The 7270-nt window shown below is 41.8% G+C and overlaps 1 pseudogene; it reads left to right on the forward strand.

Annotated features, from left to right (window-relative positions):
• Nucleotides 1-271: 271 nt before the first annotated feature.
• LOC102253949 lies at nucleotides 272-1342 on the forward strand (annotated as a pseudogene).
• The last annotated feature ends 5928 nt before the right edge of the window (nucleotides 1343-7270 follow it).

A 7270-nucleotide genomic window follows, 5' to 3' on the forward strand; every position in this document is an offset into this window, starting at 1 on the left:
CCATCCCTTCTACTCTCCCTAAATGTCAATGGAAAAATACCCTCAGGTGAAAAATATCCTCGGGTGAGGATTAATGAAAAAATAATTAACTGCAGACTAGTCAACTCAAGAGAAACAGTAGCAGCGTTGCAGAGGGGTACAGCTGGGCCTTAATCCCTGACCAGGGCCCACAGTTCAAGGGTCCCTGTGCAGCACAAAGCTTTGCCATTGTTGGGAGAGGAGGAAACTGCTGAGTGAAGGTCATGACAGCAGAGAGGAGCAGAGGCACCTCATGGGGAACAAACTGACTTGTTGTCTGAAGTCCAATGCCAGCCCCAATCTGGGCCCACACTCGGAGTGAGTGAAGTCTGACAATGAGTCTGAGGTCTATGAGGTGGAGACCAGGACTCAGTGGCAGTTCTACCAGCCCCACCTGCCCTGGAGCCTGCCAAGTTAGGTTTGGGAGACTTCTGGGGCCACCATGTGCAGCATCTGAACAACCATGAGATGCAAGAGTTACCTTAAGAATCAAAACCTTCTGACCGCCCAAAGGCAAGCACAATTTTTCTGAACAAATCTGAAATGGATGAGCAAGAAAAGAGGAACTACTTAAATGGCGTATGTCCAGTGCGTCTAAAAAGTATAGCTAGCTCATGCTCAACAATATTCCTACATGACAGCACAATCAGCCAGCCTAATTTTAGAACCATAGTCCAATGTGTGGCCTTAGAAATATATTACCTCATAAAAAACAGAAATGGATCGGTTTTTGGCCTTTTGCCTAAGATCAAGCATCGATATCTGTTCTTATCAGTTTAACATCTGATCCATTCTCTATCTGAATGGATTTTGGGAGGGGGGAGATGGAATCGGAGCTTGGTCCATCCATGCTGTGCATCCACCTGGCCAGGAATGGTGCAACCCCTCGGGAACAAAAAAGAAGAAAAGAAAAGAACAGAGCTGGAAGTAGATCATAGGATATATTTGATGAAAGAACACACCCATTCATACAAGAAATGATTCCAGAGGTTCCTTTAAGCATAATCCTAAACCCAAATTTATATACAGAATATTTTCATATTGTTTTCAGAGCCACGCAGCTAACAGCTAACTGTGCAATAGACTGATTTACTTGGGAAGGCATTTGAGTTATGCCAAAATTGACGTTTGTCCCACTATCTGGAAAAGGATTCCTTTGGGAGCCATTATTCTTGCCTACAAGGTTTGGGACAATCGGGCTATATGGAAGGTGGACTACTGCCAGGTCCTCAAGGACATAATTACAGATGAAGACATACATTTTGCCTACAAAACAAAGCCTGGCGGAGAAGACCCGCCTGCACCAGATAATCCCAGGCGTTAATCACTCCAAGAACAAGCATAATTTCTAGGTGATCATCATCTCAAAATTGACCATGAGTCCTGGCCATGGAAGCACATTCAGTAAGCAGGCAGGTCAGAGTACACCTCTGTCAATCTGCGGAGGTCCCAACTGGGCCTGGTGAGGTGCTCCATGCCAAACTGCCTGAGTCTGAAGAAGGAAGTGTTAGTTAGAGACAGTCAAGGTGCAATACTCATTGCTACTTAGAAGGTAGAAGCAGAAATAACTTCAGGCCGAAATAAGCACCAGAGGCACATCGGATAGCCTCCGTGACTGGAGGAACTACTTATTCCACTTAGGGACCTATTCCACTGAGGGACAGAACTCAGTTTCAGGTCAGCTGTGCGAGCTGGGTGAGGCGTGTACTCCCTGGGACTATGTACTGGTGGATATATTTGATGAAAAAACACATCCTTCACACAAGAAATGATTCCAGAGGATACTTTCAGCATGATCCTAAACCCAAATTTATGTCACTCAGGACCACCCCAAGAAGAAGCTTCTCAGTGAATCCCTGAATTTTCCTTCATACTAGAGACCTAAACATGGCTGAAAAGTATTATCAAGACATGGGAAAGTAACACAGAAACTAGATGGACTGTAGGGGAAGATAATGGTTTAAAAAAAAACACACAAAAAAAACACACCAGAGCATTCCTTCACCACAGTCAGAATAACTTTGCAGAAGCTCACAGAAATTTTAAGGATTGACCCATCAAATGCGGTGGCCAACAATGCCGCCACGTGTCAGCTCCACCTGGGCAAACTCAATAACTCCCTGGGGGCAGCTTGAGGCATCAAGTACTCAAAAAGTTAAAAATATCAGAGAACACATTGGAGCCCCATCAGTGTGACTCAATGGTTGAACGTCGACCCATCCACCAAGAGGTCACTGGTTTGATTTCTTGTCAGGGCACATGCCCCAGTTGTGGGATGGATCCCCAATAGAGGCGTGTAGGAGGTGTTCAATGGATTTACATCTCTCTCCCTTCTCCCTCTTCCTCCTTCTCTCTCTAAAATTTATTTTTAAAAAGTATTTTATAAAAATCTGGAAAATGTAATGTAAACCATTCTCACTCTGTGCCTGTGTGTCTAGACTCTAGAGCATTTATAAATATGGAAAGGAGGTACCAAAAAAATAAATAAAAATTATTTTTTATCACCATGTAATGTTGCTAAAGGAGTATTTAAAGGGCTATCTATGGCCTTAAATGCTTATATTTAAAAACACAAACTGAAAATTAATGTGATTTCTAGCTTAAGGATAAGACACTTGATTGAAAAATAAGCAATCCAAAACAATGAGGTGGAAGGCACTGCGGTAGCCACCGTGCGTGGGGAGCTGCTGGGCCACCCGGACTTCCTGCTCTGCCCCCTTCGCTGCCTCTGCTGGGACCATCCAGAGTCTCAGCATGACAAGGAACAGTTGAGATATATTGAGTTAACTTATCTCTGCAATATAGCTTGCATGAAGAAATGAAGAAAAATGGTGAATTAGAAAAAGAGATGACCAGATTTAAGGAACTCTTAAAAATTACAAAAAGGAAGTTAAATGAATGTGAGAATGAAGAGCTGAGCTTCCATGGAGATTTAAAATCAAATATAATTGAAATGGAAATTCAGGCTAATATGTTAAAACAGAAGACACAGCATTATCTCAAGAAGCTCCAGAGCAATTAAGAGAACCATAATGCTTTAATAAGAAGTAGTTTGAACTCAGAATTAAAGAGCTGGAATCTGAACTCTCCAACATGACAACTCAAGACGGTAAATTGGAAAAATATAAGCAACTCTACATAGAAGTATCAAAATGTAGAAAGTCATTGGAAAATAAACTACCTGAGACTAACGAGAGACTAGCAGAGGTCAGAACCAAACTTTTCCTGCAGAAGCACCAGAACAAATCTTTACTCAGCACTCCTAATGTGAGGCCAGTCCTGGAGACACCTTTTGTTTGGAAATTCTAAGAGTTTTGTACCCAATAGAAATTCTGCTCCATGAGAAAACTTGGTGATTCCTGCCTCAAAAAAGTTTTTTAAGAACTTAAAAAAAATGCAATCCCACATTTGCAACATTTATAAAATTTTTCTCTCTCCCACTCTTAATTTCCTTGTGCAAAGGTGAAGTCCCAGCAGAAGTCTTCCCCAGGCTGAAGATACTCACATGTGAGATCAGCAGGGCTTTCCCACATGCTACATTCCTAGGGCTTCTCTTCACTGAGTTTTCACATGTTCCTATGGCATGAGTGACTACTGAAGTTTCCCACAGTCATCTGTGGTACATCTTCTCCCCTATATGAACCCTTTTGTGGGCAGTCAGGTTAGAGTTCCTATTGAAGTTTTTCCATAGTCACAGCATTGGTAGAGCTTCTCCCCAGTATGGTTTCTCATGTGTGCCATGGGATGGAACTGCAGTCACTGCACTGATAGTTTCTCCCCAGCCTGGTCACTGCTCCTGGTGAAGGCCTTTCTGCAGTCATAGCATTCATACAGTTTCTCCCAAGTGTGTGTACCCTCTGGTGTATGATAGCTTGAGCTAGATCTGAAGAATTTCCCACACTGGTTAATACTCCTATAGTTTCCCTACAGTATGAGTTCCCAAGTGTGTCCTAAAGGATGAAGCTTTCCCATACTGAAAACAGTTATATGATTTCTCACCAGCATGATATTGAGCATAGATTTTAAGGGATGAAGCGTAACAACATTCTTTACATTCATTGCATTTCTCTCTTGTGTAATTTCTCTTGGGGAAAAAAATGTCCATTTCTTCTGATGCCTTTTCCACATAGAGTACATTCATGGAGTTTCTCTCCAGGTTGAGTTGATGCCTGTTAGTTAAGGGATAGGAGTAACTAAAGGCTTTCTCACTTCCATTCCACTCACAGGATTCTTCCCCAGAGAAAGTCTGATGTGTCAAGAAAGAAAAATCCCAATTAGAAGTTGGTACCATTTTCAGAGCATGCCTACTGCTTCCACCCTCTTTGAATTCTTTCAAATTAAGGTGAATACTCTGCCACAAGGTTCTATCACAATCATGACATGCATACAGATTATTATGTACAGACTTTTTTCTGATATTTAAACAAAAACCGAATTACATGTTACTATTCACTATCTGAGTCATATTTGTGGATATGTTTACTTGTGAGAATTCCCTACGAATAAATATTGATGTTGGTATAGAATGTTCCCAAGCTCATAACTCAGAGACACTTCTCCTAAGAAATAACTTCTCTCAGGTGAAGGTAACTGGCTCCAACTTTCTCTCCTTGTGGCTGTACTGTTCTTCTACCTCAAGGCAATCCCAGAGTTCCCTGCAGAAAACCAGCAATGGGCCATGGACAGCCTTATCCTTTTCCTACTAGTACATGGGTTTCCCCAAACTCTATTCTATTTTGCAGTAGTCTCTTTGGTTTTAAATCTAAGTTAAGACTTCTAGTCTGAAATTAATAGAAAAAAAAGTTCTTGAAGAAATAAATGAGATAGAGGTAATTTTTAAAATAAGCTAGCCCTACTGGCATGGCTCAGTGGTTGAGTATCAACCTATGAACCAGGAAGTCACAGTTAGATTCCCAGTCAGGGCACATACCTGGGCCGTGGGCTTGATCCCCAATGCGGGGCATGCAGGAGGCAGCCGATCAATATTTCTCTCTCATCATTGATGCTTCTCTCTCTCTCTCCCTTCCTCTCTGAAATCAATAAAAATATTTTTTAAAAGAAATAACTGGGTCCATGCTAATTTTTTTTCAGATATTGACCCTAAGCATGAGAAGTCAATATGACAGGGAAGAATAGACAAGCAGTTAAAGGCAGACTTCAAGGATTTTAGCAAAGTGAAGAATTTGACAATGACAGGAACAAGGGGTGGAAAATGGCAGGTGACTTGCTAAGAAATAATTTTGTCGAAAATGAGATGGGAGATAGTAGTCTGGTAGAGGGTACTATCAGGCAAGCAAGGTTTGGGAATGGGGAGAAATGGACAAACAAGTAGGCAAGGCTATATTCAAGTAACACTTCATTTACAAAAGTGGACATGTCCTGGAAACAGGACAAAGCTTTCACTGAGCAAAAGAACAGCAGGAGAGAAAAGAGAGGAGGAGAGCAAGGAAAGCTGAGGCTTCCAGAGGAAACTCACCCCCAGTGGGCTGAGATTCTCTCTCAGACAAAATAACATGTGAGAAATTCCCTGAAGGGGCTCCTTTCACCCAGGGCTCGCCTGCACTGGGGTGTTGGAGAATTCTCCTTGTTCCTCAGCAACTCCTGCTCTGCCTGGGTAAGCACATTGGACTTAGAGAAATTATACCCTGCACACGTAGGAGGAATGTGAAGGCGTGAACGGGGAACTCCCCCCAGAGCCAACATTTTCAGGAGACGGGCATGTGTGACTCCATGAGCAGTGCTTGATGGTACCCAGGACCCAAAACTCAAACTAGCTAATGTCACACCCTCCAGGAATCGGGGACCCTCGGATCCAAGCACAGACACACTCTTCAGGAGAACTAAGCTTCTTATCACGAAGAGAATAAAGTCATCATAATGGAGGAATCTTCCTTCTCAAGAGAAAGCATTAGACTAGGGGTTGGAGACTACAGCCCAAAGGTGAGCCACCGATTTTTATAAATAAAGTTTTATTAGAACTCACCCCTGTCTATTTCTGGAAGCACCACCTGTGGCTGCTTTGGCACTACATTGGCAGTGTTAAGTAGTTGCAACAGAGACCCTATGGCCCACCAAACAAAAATATTTCTTCTCTGGCTCTTTAAGGAAAAGTGTACCTGGCCCTGCTCTACACTGTCACTCCTCAAATGTGAGCCACATATCTTTATTCACCATTCTCTTCCCAAGACCAAGAATCCTTCCTGGAACATGTCAGGTACTTAAGACATATTTGCAGCAAAAATCTACCAATGAAGACATAAGGCTGGCCTTACCCACTGAGGCGAGGCTCCTATAGTTCTCCAGCACCGCATCTGTCGGACATTTTCTGAGCAGTGCCTATCAACAGATGAATGGATAAACAGAATGTATATAACTCTGTTGATGCAAAGACCGTCCTAACCTGTAGGGAATTTTTGTAAGACTTTATCTGAGCCAAACTGACAATACATGCCAGGGAACAAGATCTCAAATGCTCCACAGAATAACAGTTTTACAGCTTCTTTTAGGAAATGTAAAATAAAGGCAGGACTGTGAGGAAGATTACATGGAGGGGGGAAAGCAAGGCAGGAATTGCTGTACAGATAGTTAACATTATGTGCTTTTTTGAGGGTGATTATGTCTTATTTCAAAACTATGTTAATCTACATGCACAGAAACAATGGATAGGGCTTGCATAAAGCAAAGATAACCCTTTTACTAAAATGTTATAGGTCTGGGGTGTGACTATTCACCATGACCTGCCCATCTATCTATCCATCATCTATCTGCACAGGTACAAGGGTGTCTCTTGGCTACAATCCTGTGAGTTGCTGATTGAAGATATAGAAGTAGTTAACATTCTTATAGACAAATTCTAATTCTCCAGCATGGATGAACTTTGAAAATGTTAAGTGAAATAAGCTACACACAAAAGGATAAATATTGTGTGATTCTACTTATGTGAGGTACCTACAACTATCAAATTCATAGAGAAATAAAGTAGAATAGAGGTTAACAAGAACAGGAAATTAGGGTTTGGGCGAGTTTTTGTTTAATGGGTACAGTTTCAGTTGGGAAAATTAAAAAGTTCTGGAGATGGGTAGTGGTAATGGTTACACAGCAATGTTAATGTACTTAATACCACTGAAAAGTACCCTCAGAAAAGGTTAAAAGGTAATTTTTATGTTATGTGTATTTTGCCACACACACATACCACAAAAATGGCTGCAAGGCCATACAGCCATTGGTAACACAAAGGTCTCTGGAGAAAAAC

This window comes from Myotis brandtii, unplaced genomic scaffold (assembly GCF_000412655.1).
Source record: "Myotis brandtii unplaced genomic scaffold, ASM41265v1 scaffold673, whole genome shotgun sequence".
Classification (NCBI taxonomy): Eukaryota; Metazoa; Chordata; class Mammalia; order Chiroptera; family Vespertilionidae; genus Myotis; species Myotis brandtii.